The sequence below is a fragment of the Lissotriton helveticus genome, chromosome 12, assembly GCF_964261635.1.
Source record: "Lissotriton helveticus chromosome 12, aLisHel1.1, whole genome shotgun sequence".
NCBI lineage: Eukaryota > Metazoa > Chordata > Amphibia > Caudata > Salamandridae > Lissotriton > Lissotriton helveticus.
The window spans coordinates 401889997-401903144 of record NC_136073.1 but is presented as its reverse complement, the minus strand read 5'-3'; the positions used below and the strand labels follow the sequence as shown (position 1 = coordinate 401903144).

The window sequence follows — 13148 nt, the reverse complement described above, 5'->3', positions numbered from 1 at the left end:
CTTGTGGCCGGATTGTGGGTTGCATCGCCCAGTGTCTGACTTGTAGATAAGGCAAACGCTCCTGCTCTGAGAGACCATATTGTTCCCTAAATCGGGGAAAGGGAATGAAGCCCTCTAGGTCAAAAAGATGACCTAATGATCTACAAGGAGAGGCGCGCCATGCGTGAAAGGCAGAGGCCTCCATACCGGGATGAAATTCGGGGTTATCAAACAACGGGGTAAGGGGTGACGGAAAGATCGTGAGTTGTTTGGAAACATTCACACAGTCCCAGGAGTCCAGAGTAGTGCTCGCGATGTAAGAGGCGTATAAATTGGGGGGTCTATCTTGTCGACTCAAAAAGGGCACCCCTTGAAGAGGTCGGCCTGCCACCGCTTGATCCTGAAACAGCCGATGTTTGGATGATTCAAGGCGCTGCCACTCTACTAAGTATCTAAGTTGGGACGCATGGAAATAAAGTTGAATGTCAGGGATTCCTACCCCTCCCCTCTCTGGCGGCAGGACCGCCACTTGATGACGGAAGCGTGGCTTACGGCCGTGCCATATAAAGTGCGGAATGTCTGTCTGCGTCTTCTGAATCCAACCCTGTGGGGGCCTGATTGGAAGAGTTTGAAATAGGTACAGAATTTGGGGGAGTATAGTCATTTTAACAGCTGCGATCCGACCCAGCCAGGACAAGGTGCAGCTCTGCCAGCTATTAAGGGCCATACGGATACGGGTGCGTAAGTTAGAGTAATTAATATCAGCCGTGACAGGGATAGTGGGGCCTAAGTGAATCCCTAGACACGGGACCGATGTTGAAGCCCATTCCACTTGGTGCTCCTCTTGCAAATGGGTGAGAGTAGTCGGCGACAAGGATATGTCCAGAGCTATGGATTTATCCATGTTTATCTTACACCCCGACCCCATGGCAAAGCTGTGTAGTTCAACAGAGAGGGCGTGCATAGCCACCGTTGGGTTAGAAAGAGAGAGGAGTATATCGTCAGCATACAGGCTAATAGTATGGGTGTCGCCCCCGAACTTTATACCCATGATAAGGGGATGTTTTCAGATTCTGAGTGCCAGTGGCTCCATATACAGTGCGAAAAGGAGGGGTGACAGTGGACACCCCTGCCTCGTGCCTCGCCCTATGGAAAACCAAGAAGAAGTATGGCCATTTACCCGAACCGTTGCCCATGGGGAACGATAGCAGTTCAAGATCCTAATCCGGAGTTTCTCTCCAAAGCCAGCCGCCAACAGGACCATTTCCAGATAAGGCCAGTGCACCATATCAAAGGCTTTTTCGGCATCGATGGCCAGAAGCATACACTCCTTCGTTGTGCGGGACTCTTGTTCAATCAGGTGAAGGATGCGTTTGGTATTCTCCCTGGTTTGCCTTTGCGGGATAAAACCTGCTTGGTCCGGGTCGACCAGCTGAGTCATGTATGGAGCAAGGCAAGACGCTATAATACTAGTGTATATTTTCAGGTATATATTCAAGAGAGAAATGGGCCGATAGGCCCCACAAACCGTTGCATCCTTCCCTGGTTTGGGGATGACCACTATGGCCGCCTCCAACATGTCCCGGGGAATGGCTCCCTCTCGGTCAAATGTGTTGTATAGGGTTGCCAGAATCGGCGCCAACTGAGCACAGAAGGTCTTATAAAAGGCAGCCGAGTATCCGTCTGGTCCTGGTGATTTACCCAGTTTAAGCCTGGAAATCGTGGAGATAACTTCCTCCTTCTGGATCTCCCGGTCTAAATATTCAGCTTGGGGCCGCGTCAGTGAGGGCATATGAGCTTGGGCTATGTATTCAGCACTGTCCCGACTATCCAAATTGTCCCCCACGTAGAGAACAGCGTAGTAACCCCGAAACGTCTCCGCTTTAGTTACGTCCTCAGTCGTTAATTCTCCCCCTAATGTCCGGACCGCCTGGATCCCTTGTCGTTGCCTAACCTCCCTCAATGTATTTGCTCATCTGTTCCCCCCCACGTAACAGGAATGGCAAAGTCTGAGGGCAGCGTATTCGGCCTTGTCCTGGTCTAGGGCAGACAACTGTTTACATTCCAAGTACAATTGGCGCCAAGCTCGGGAACCCCTGGTACGCTGGTGCATCTGTTCCAATTCAGAGACCCTTTCGTGAGTTCAGCGCGCTTGTGCTCTCTTTCTGCATTATCAGCGGCCGATATAGCTATAAATACCTCTCGCAAAACTGCTTTCAACGTCCCCCACTGTGTGGCCAGTGTAGTGTCAGTGTTGACATTATGCTCTAGAAAGTCGGAGATGGCCTTCTGGACCTGTTTCACTACAGGTGTGCGGTGTAAGAGTGTATCTCGCAGGCACCAGTGTCACTGAGGGCGGGTCGAGTTTGGCAGCAGGAAGGTTGCCTGAACTGGGGAGTGATCTGAGAGCGAGGCCGTGAGAATGTCAGTGTCGGAGACATAGGCCCCAAGCGAAGAAGAACAGAGGAAGTAGTCTATTCTCGCATACGTTTTGTGTGCCCCCGGGTAGTATGTATAGCTACGGGTGTGGGGGCGTAGGTGGCGCCAAAGATCTGTTAACCCCAACTCTTGAAGGCGGGTCTGTCCCTGGGTAATGAGTACTCCTGCTTGGTGGGTTCTTTGACAGGATCGGTCTAGGGCATTATCAAAGACCAGGTTGAGGTCCCCCCCTAATAACAAGTGGCGATCTGTCGTGGCAGCCGCCTCGCTGAGAGCTTGAAGGAGAAACTTGAGTTGCCCATCATTGGGTGCATATATGGACCCCACCACAAATGTTATCCCGCCCAGGGAGAATTGATACGTAAGCAAGCGGCCTTTTATCTCGGATTCTTTCTGAAGGACCTTACCCTGGAAGTGGCGGGAAATCAATATGGCTACCCCTGCTGTTTTGGAGGTGTTAGAGGAGAACAATTGTGTCGGGAAAGCGCAGGATTTCAGTCTATGTTGGTCTTTAAAAAGGAGATGCGTCTCCTGTAATAGGCATATGTCCGCTTTTGAACTCTCGTGGTAGTTAAGGACTGATCGTCGCTTAATGGGGTTGTTTAGGCCCCTAACATTGAGTGTAAGGATAGTAAGTGGAGCTCGTGTCATCTCGAAAGGTTGTGGTTGAGGGAGCGCTGAGTAGAGGGCCGCCTAATGGAATTAAGGCTGCCAGTTGAGTGTCTACAGTACCTCGGTGCCGAGAAAATACAGGGTCAGAAACGACAAAAAAAAAAGATGGAGGAGGGAACCCATACCCCAAAGCAACCCTCGGTAAAAGGCATACACTCATTGAGAGTACAAACAACAACAAGGGAAGGAAGAACAGGGAGAAAGAGAATGTCCAGGAACATTGTCCGCCATCCCGGGTAGACCAGGAGGTCGTCATTGGGGGCTTGTAGTGTGACCAACCGGGGAGAGTCATTGCCCCATCCGCCGTCCGCCCCTGTTCAAAAACCAGAGCCAAGTACACAGAGCGACCCTTCAATCATCAGCCGTCTGCTCTCCCCCTGCCATGGCCTCCGTAGCCAAGGCCAGGGCGTCTTGTTCATTCCTGACAATGTCCGCTTTATCTGGCTTCTGAAACCTTCTACGTCGTCTCTGGCGTTGCCACCCGGAGGGTGTGACCTCAGGCCCCGGTGTGCCGCTCTGGGCGTCGTCTTCGCTTGGAAGTGCCAATCCCAGTAGGCGACATGAGTCAACAAGGGAGTGCATCTGGTGCATTGATGCGAAATATAAGTCTAAATGGGTGTCCCCAAGAATATTGGATGCCTTGCTGTCTTAGGTGTTCCGTCACAGGACGGAACTGACGCAGGCGCTGCAAAGTGATCAGAGCTAAACCTTGGTAGAGAACTGGGTTGTGGCCCTTGTACGAGACCTGGAGGCATGACAGGATGTCCGCTGGAGGGGCGTTAGGCGCATGCGGGGGGCCAACGCGATGAGCTCTGTCTATTACGATAGCCATGTCCTCCGGAGCCGCCAGGATATGACGGAAGAGGCCCTCCGTGAACGCAAAGAGGTCTGCATTGTCATCTGTAGGTTTAACTCCTCGAATCCTAATGTTGTATCTTCGAGACCTGTTTCAAGGTCCTCGAGGTGTACTTGTGTGTCCAGATGCTGATCCTGGAGACGGAGGATCTCTTGTTGCAGCATGGTGACGACGGTCGTGGTCGCATCGCACCGTTCTTCTAGCATAGCCACTCTTTCCCCCACGCTGTCCACATCCCTACGCACCTCTTTAAACTCAGTCGTTAATTCCATTTTGACAGCCTGGATGTCCGCCCGTAGGGTGTTGAACAGTGATTCCATAAAAGCCTTAGTGATGGGCTCGCTACTCGCCTCCGGAGTTGTTTGCGGGGAGGCCATCTTAGGCGCGGTCACAGTCGCACCAGGGAGTGCTCTGCCAAAGATGTCGGTTTGAGCCTTCGTCTTCCGTGTCCTAGACGATGACATACTCAGCAGCGTGGCAGTATACGGAGGCTTCCAACCAGCGCTCCCCGCCGCGCCGATGTGTGGAACCCTCCTGCCCCCTCTCACCGGGTGTGGGTGTCCCGAGCGTCGAGGCCCTTCAATATTCCGTGTCCCGCACTCCTCCAGGTATCGTCACTGCTCCGGGCAACGAGCAAGAAGCCTGTTGGTGGGGTACAGCACCTCGCTCAACCAGCGTTGAAATGCCCCTATTCACTAGTGTTCACCCCTCTCCATCTCAATCCCAGGCCACAAGGGGACTTCCTTGCTGAGCAGAGTCAGGTGCCACTACCGGGTCTCCCGTTCTACGCACCCTAAAGTGTCTGTCCGTTACCTGGACATAGCGCAGCTGTCATGCCCTGCTGTTTATCATGGGGCACCTCTCCCTCAGCCCCAGGTGCTTAGGGCTCCGCTTGTCAGTCCGGGCCCCACCGTGTCCTGGTCCAGCCGTCGCCAGACCCGTCTGCTCAGCTATCTCTGCACACCTCGTCCGCGGGCCTATGGTGCTGGCTAGTACCCCCCAAGATGGCTGCCGCCAGCCACACCAGCTCTGCAAGGACCAGCAGGGCGGGGAACGCCGGGGAGCCACACTCCACTGTCACGGCACTGCACCCCAGCTCCCCGTGGCGCTACCTGTGCCTCTGGGTTCCGCAGTTCGAGGGTCGCTGTGTTGTGTGCCGATGCGCCACTCCTCCTTTATGGGGCCACCAGTTACCCTCCGGCAGTCAGTCTGGCGGCGGGCAATCAACCGGTCAGCTGTTCCAGGCCCCGCAATCGTCGCACGTGAGTGGCGGGTCACAGCCAACCCCTCCTTGTGCTCCGTGTGGGGCCGGGACCAAGGACGACCCTCGCGTTGTGCTGCACTCACAGCGATCCCCCGGCGTTCCCGCCCCACCTCGCTGTGCTTCCACCGTCTTTTCCGCCCGGGTCTTTCCGCCCGGGTTTTTGGGCCACCACCTATCGTGGGGCTATGCCTGGTATCCTCCTCCGGAACCGGTAGCCAGCAGTGCGGGGACCCGACCTGACACGTCCCGCAGGCCTCCGCTGACTTCCCACAGTATGCCCCCCCTTCATCACGTCAGCCTTACCTCTAGCTAAAACGCTCCTAGTCCAATCTGCACCGTCCCGGTACACCAATATCATCTCTTCTTTTTCTCCCAACCCCCCTCACTCCACCAGATGCCCGCTCCATCACAGCCACCTCTCCTAGCTGACAGGACCTCTCCAACCACCTCCCCTCTTTTCCTCCCAAACCTCCTACATTCCTAAGACTCCACGCAGTCGTCTCCTCTCCTTCTACCGAATATATACGATGTTATCCCGCATACTTTCATCCTGCATACCATTCTTATAATTACCCCTGCACCCCAAAACCTAAAAGCACCCTGAACCCCAACCATACCCCTGCATCCCAAAACCTTTAACACACCCTGACCCCTAAAATTACCCTTGCACCCCAAAATCGAAATGCACCCTGAACCCCAAAAATAACCCTGCACCCCAAAACCTTAAACGCACCCTGAACCCTAAAAATACCCCCTACACCCCAAAACCCTAACTCACCCTGACCCCTAAAAATACCCCAGTACCCCAAAACCAAAACACACCCTGAACCCTAAAATTAACCCCACAACCTAAAACCCTTAACCACCCTGACCCCTAAAATTACCCCAGCACCCCAAAACCCAAACATACACATAACCCTAAAATTACCCTTGAACCACCATAACATATACCCCTACACCCCAACCCCAAACCCTATACCATTTAAAAAACATATGCTTTTACCATTCATGCGTTTACAACGAATTTCGCTGTAAAAGCATGCGAGGTAAAAGCATATAAAATGTTATGCCATGCGTTGTAATGGCATTGCGGAGTCATGGTAGATGCGTTCTCAAGGTATGCGGGGTGATGGTAAGAGGGATAAAAGATTTGTGATAATAGTTGTTTACCATCTGGAATAGCAAACAGTGTAGGGGCATTCCAGGATTGTCTGGGACTGGCGGACACAGTGCTCCATCCTAGACTGATGGGACTGTGTCTCTGCTTACCAGCTCCCCGACAGTGCTGGCTGTGGAAACCTAAACTGTGCATGTCAGGCTGGCTACAGCAAAATACAGGTCAATCTGGCATCCGCAGTCCAGGCAGTTACAGCCTCAGTTGGTTACCCGATCAATCTCACCTACTGCTGCGAGAGACAGCTCGGTGGTAGTCCCGCCCCCATTAAGGAAGCAATGAATTTCGTGCAGTACAGTATTTTAAATTGGATTTTGTTTTTAAATAGTCAGGTATATAGTGGCAAGCAGTGGGGGGAAGGGGGTCGACGCCGCTATGCTCCTTTGGCGGACCGGCCTCTGTATGCATCCTGCAAAGCATGAAACTGTGACACTGACAGCGTCACTGGCCTTCCATGCATATCACCGTAGACTACCATGGAACAGAAGGCTAAGGGAAGTAAGCCTGGTGTCATTCATCACACTGAAGAAAGTGGATTTACTGCCTGGCTTCAGGCTCCTGCTCAGAGCGAGGAGTGGCAGGCAGCCTGGGAGAGGTAGCCCTGACTTAAATACATCAATATGTTTAGTGGAATCATCGTATCTCTAAATAAATCGATCTATTAAATATTTTTGCCAGTAACATGTAGAAATTTCGAAGGTACGCAGCCCAATCCCTAATGGAGAAATCGCCCTTGTCTAGTCATCTTCGAAAGCCTTTTGGGGTTTTACTTAAGAGGACTCTGTCATCTGTGCATTGGTGTATTGCAGTTAAACGTTGAACAATCTTGGGGGTGGGGGCTGAATAGCAGATGTTGAACAGTCATAAAGATCTGAAATAAAAAGTTTATATAGTATTGGTGACAGGACACAGCCTTGTTTAAAGCCACTGTATGTTTTACTCGTTCTAGAGATTGCTTACTTTCTGTCTGTCCTTATCTGTACCTGTGCGTTGGTCTGGGGATAGGGCAGTCTAACTCTGCATGACACTTTGCTTGCAGCAACAGCAGGCAGCCAACAGCTGCTCTTGGTATTAAAGAGATTTGTCCACTGGCATTCTTAGTGACCATCTGCCTGAAATACCCCTGCAGCAACTACTGGGATACTGAAAACTACAGGAGCGAGACGGGTCTCTGTTGCGCTCCTTTAATATTAAATATACCAGCAGCCCCAGCCTATCCCTTCTGAGTAGTGCTACGCAAACAAATGATGGACGGAATGCTGAACAAATCATACATTCACCCCCAGTCAAGAGATCTGGGTTAAATCCATTGTTCGTTTGCTCACCCAGTCACCCCAGTTTAGACCCAGCCATATGCAAATCAGTCTTGACCCTGTGCCTCATGGGAGCAGTCAAGACCGAACTTCCAAGCCATGTCCTCCCCGGACTGGAAACAAGCATCCAGGGACCAGTTTCTGTGTATAACCCTTCATCAGTCAGGCTAGCTTGAATCCAGTGGCACAGTGAGCAAGGGACCCATATGGCCAGGTCGAAATTGGGGTGGTATGGTGAACAAAAGAGTGATGGATTTAACCCAGATCTCTTGACTGGGGGTGAATGTTTTGAATTGTTCTGCATTCGCCCATCAATGGTGTGTGTTTTGCTTTCTCGCCCTAAGTGCGCCAGGTATGCCCAGACGTGGGTCCCGGGCTCACTGTGCCACTGGATTCAAGCTATCCTGGCTGATGAGGGGTGAAACCCCGAACCCGGTCAAGGATGCTTGTTTCCGGTCCAGGGAGAACCTGGCTTGGCAGTTCGGGCTGGGCTGTTCCCATAAGGCACTGGATCAAGACTGATTTGCATATGGCCAGGTCTAAACTGGGGTGGCATGGTGAGCAAAAGAATGATGAATTTAACCCAGATCTCTAGACTGGGGGTGAATGTTTTGATATGTTCTGCATTCCGTCCATCAATTGTGTGTCTTTTACTCAAGAGTAGGCCTGCAAGTTCCAGGTCACCAGTTCAGAGCAGAGGGTCCACCCTCCTCCCCGGACCAGGGCAGGCTTTAGACATGGGCGAGCTCAAACATGCCCAGAGTGCCTAGTCTCAGAGGGGCACACTGAGCATGCTGTTAATAATGTATTTTTGTTTCAGGTTTCCTGCGTCTGTTCTTACTCTCCAGGCCTTGCATAAATGAGGTCGAGCAGTGCCCTGAAAATTGCCTATAAACGGGGTTGAAGGAGGAGAGGAGGGTTTACCCTGCATCTCAGGCGAGGAGCGACGGAAGATGAGGGGGTACTTGGCTGTCGACATCCTTCTGACTTTTAGTAGCTAAGCATACATGTTTCAATTTGGCCATTTAGAGTTACTGTTCTGTATTGCAGACTCCCCCACTCTCCTGAGTCAGGGCCAATAGTGGTACTTTCCTTCGGCTGCTCTCCTCGCCCCAGGTCTACTGTACCCACATGGACTCGGCCAGCCGAGAAGGTCACGTGACTCACCGGTGCGGCCTTCGCCCACGTGCTGCAGCTAGTGACGCCAACTAACACGATGATCCAACCCCGGGCATTCCCAGCAAACGTGAATCATAATGCATCTGTCATCTGACAGTAAAAGCCAACAACAACAACATAGGTCAGCTTTGACGTATTTTCCCACAAAGCTCAATCGAATTAGCTCATTGAACAAGCATTCACAAAACCAATAGATCTGGTCCATAACTAAAAGCGCCTCTTCATTAACTAGCGAGTCTAGACACTCGGACTTTCATCGTGCGTGCACTCTGCCCTTCGAGTATACAGTCTGTGAGGCCTCTGTTTACGTGCCGATGTACTCTTTTTTGCACACACCCACTCTTTAGGGGCAGTTCCGGTTTTCCACCAGCTGTCCCTGCAGAGTTAGGCAAATGTCAATAATATCCCGGGTTTTAGGTGGCAGCAAGGGTTGACTGAAAACAGTAGGAAGGTTTAGTATGTGTGCCAAGAAGGACTAGCTAGCAGCGTATCCCAAAGCAATGTAATTACCAGATATGGTTCTAGGGTTAAAACTTGCAATTCGTGTATTCCCTTGGTGCTCTGTTTGTTTCTTCTATGAGCGCAGTCGGTCTCTGTCTGTCCCTCCGCCGGTGTACAATTTTAGTCGTTTCTTTTATTTTTGTGACATGTCCCGGTTTTTAGTTTCCAAAATCTGGTCACCCTCAAAACTCCACACACAAATAAAGTCACAAATCAATGGAGGGACAGTGTGGGTAACTAGATGGCTCCATGTCACCGGGACACCACCATTCTGTTCCTGTCTTTGCTTTTAAATATCATTGTTATCAATCCGTTTATTGCCCAATTTGCTCAATTAAAATGACACGGAGTACCTGGTCACCCCAGGCACTTCCATTTATGTTTGGTTTTACAACTGCGCCTGAAACTAATACCCTGAGTCGTAGCTGGAAGAATCTGGACGTGACCTCAGCGCTACCTCTTCATATTTGAAATATGAGATGCACACACAGTGTACTGTGTCATCATTCGCTCAGCCATGAAAAGAAAGGGTTTACTGTGAACAGTAACTTGGATACAGGGAGAACAGCAGTATGGACAGTATTCCTGCTGTGTCAAATGTTTACAGCACCTGTTCTGCTAAATATTATATTTGATTGCCTGCTATTGAATTAGTAAAAACAATACATTAAAGAGGGCTAGCAAATTTGAGAACTGCACGTCCACAGCACGTTGTCCATTTTCACAACAATAGAAGGTCACGGTAGGTGGCCGTCGTTTCACAACAATAAAAGGACACGGTGGTTGACCTACGTCTCACAACAATAAAAGGTCACGGTAGTTGAACTACGTCTCACAACAATAAAAGGTCACGGCTGTTGACCGCAACAGAGTACCTGCACTTAGTAGCCACACCTGTGCTGATGGCAGGATTCCATTTCACACTTCATCTCTAACCTGTAGAGCAGGTTTTCTCTCAGTTAGTAAGGTCTGGGACGCGGAAGATGGACGCGTGGTTAATATGGGCATCATAACTCCTCCTGTGTGTCTGTTTGTCTGATAGACATAGGCCTGCTTGCTTTGGGCGCGTCATAAGAGTTTGCACCATTGACTTAGCTAAGAACAGTTTGATAAATACACGAGGGCTTATTTACAAGCCCCTTGCGCCGTTGCTGCGTCACTTTTCAAATGGGAAAAAGTAACGCACCGGCGGCGCAAGGGGCTTGTAAATAAGCCCCATGATGTATTTCCAGCGATTCCGAGCCTCACGGATGTCTATTAAATAGCAGAAATCGTAGTGAATCAACTTCTCATAAATGTTGCGTCAAAACATGGTTGACTAGGCCCAAACATTTCCTTACGTTATTAAGTTCCTCGTGAAAAGGAAATTATTTAAATGGATGCATGTTCATGCGGGAAAAGACAACATAGGAGCCGACTGAAAAGCTAAGGAGGAAATTCAATTAACTTCCAGTTACCTCAGAATGAAACAGTTACAAAGAATCAAGGCATCCTTCTTCAGTTCCCTAACTCTCCCCCACCCCCCAAAATAAACAGAATGCACAAAAAGAAACCAAATCTTCTTAATCTGAGAATCTTTCCACTTTTTCTCAAATGATAACGCGTTTTTTCTGATATTAAAAAATGCCAATCACTGCGGAGTGGTGCCGCTTAACATTTGTTCATTCTGAGCGAACGACACTTAATCTCCCGTGCCTAAAACGACGAATGTGACCTTGTGCAATGTAACTGGTGATCGTGTAAAGTGAGTGCTTCGAAGATGCAGAAAAACACATTGTCCCAGTATATCTAGGAAGTACATTTGAGCAGCAATATTTTTTAAGAAATTAAAGAAAACCACTCGAGTCCTTCCCCAAGTAATTTTTTGAATCTCAATATTAAATGTTGCATTTTGAAGCGCAAATTTTAGTTTATAAATTCCCGGTAAACATGCCTTGTCACTTTCCACGCTGCCATTCTTTCACGCAGCCTCTTAATCCGCTCTCGTTCCCGCCTCCCACCTTCTTCCAGTCTCTCTCCTTCACCACCCATTCCGACTTTAACTCATCGCATTCCATATTTTTCGTCCATAGTTTGCCTCATCAGGACTGGTATTTTGCTGCTTCTGTCATTGCATCCAGGTATACAATACACCACATAACATTACACCTACAACAAGCCAGACTATTGGATTTGCAATGGTTGTTAGTTGCATAAGACAAATAAGCAACAACTAAGGCTTTCGTTGTATAAAACACTAAAAATGCTTCCGTTCTGACATGATGAGACTGAAAGAACGATAACGAGTTAATGTGATATATAGAGCGCGTGGCTCCCAAAAAGGCTTCCCAGCGCTAAGCAGTGGACTGATGGGTCTTTTTGAACTTACATCAGGCAGTGAAGAGGGGAACTGCTGCTGCAGAGCTGCGATTTTTTCACTCTGATGGTGAGAGGAAAAATGGAGAGCCCGACAGGGTCCCGTCTCAGCACCTGCTTTTGAGAACTGCCGGTGCTGGGCACTTGCAGGACCCGGCCCACGTAAAGCCCTGCTCCTCCACCCACTATTATACAAAGAAATCACCAATTTCGCCTTTCACTTTTTCATTTAACAATTAACTTTTAGAGGGCAGAAAACCATGATTATCTGCTCACAACCTAGGAGCGTGCTGCCTCCAGGCGCTATCCCCTCCGTGAAAACACAGTGCAAGCTGCACGTGCCAGGACAGGTTGTTTGGGAACTCCTGTGATAAATCGCCTCTGCTTTTTTATACGTTCTGGGGGTTCTGTTATCGAAACTGGAAAATAACGTTTTAAACGAAAAGCAAATGTTTTCGATCGCTTATCCGCCCACGAGATGTGTGATTTGTTACCAACGGTCTGAGGAAAAAAAAGAATTTACCTTCACACAGCAGCACAATGATATTTACATAGCCAAGGGACACATTCCAAACTACTGTCTTGCATAATCACACAGAAATGCCGAAGTCTTCCTCGAGCGAATGCCAGATCGCATCGCCGCTCCCTCCCATTTAGGCAACCCCCACGAATTATTAATAAATAATCAATGTGGTGGCGAAATCTTGAATTCCTTTCCTAATAATGTATAAATGCAAAGTACCCTGCGACATTCAGAAGTCCTATAAACAACCGGGCTATATAATTAAACAGCGTATAACTTTACAAAGGGAACTAACTCACCAGCTCTCAGCCTTCTTCCGACCGCAACAGCCCGATCCTGGCAACTCATCCTCTCGGGGTAGACATAGAAAAGGGACAATCCTCGCACAGTACAGCAGCCAGGAGCGTCGACGTTCTTTCTGCAAGTCTAAAATGTAGTGGAGCCAGGTTCCTGGTCTCAGGTTAGAGGAGTCTGCAGATCATCAGAGGACAGAGAGGCAAAGGGAGTGCCCACGATCATCTACATAGAAGACGGACTGTGCATTAATCAAAGTGCCCATGATGTTTGTGTTTTAGCAAAGTTTCATATGACCTCGTACCCAGGAGTCCACAAGTGTTTGTAAATATTTACAAATCATTCGATGCTTGAGTGTTGCACTTTTACAATACGTTATCACTATATTTAAAACTTCGGAATGTTTTAATAATCATTCCCTTGCATAGTTCCCAATTACATCGCATGTATTCTTCAAAGACTGTAAATTGTTGCATTTAGAAAGGCTCTGCAATCTCTCAATTTTCTACTCCAAGTTCTTATTTTGATTCTGGGACTTATGGTGCTGTTGTATGATGGAATAAACACAACTACATGTCCCAGAATTCAAAGGAAAAAAC

General features: G+C 49.3%; 1 protein-coding gene across 5 annotated transcripts in view; it reads right to left on the bottom strand.

Moving 5' to 3' along the window:
* The window catches only part of NOD2 (nucleotide binding oligomerization domain containing 2), a 379168-nt gene extending 366423 nt beyond the window's left edge, over positions 1-12745 (bottom strand). For 4 of the 5 annotated variants that reach the window (XR_013603462.1, XR_013603461.1, XR_013603463.1 and 1 more), the window contains exon 1: positions 12555-12695. The gene's annotated coding sequence lies outside the window, so the exon portion shown is untranslated. Of the gene's footprint in view, positions 1-12554 lie in introns of all 5 variants that reach the window. The other variant, XM_078668543.1, reaches the window with a different exon arrangement.
* Between the last annotated feature and the right edge of the window lie 403 nt (positions 12746-13148).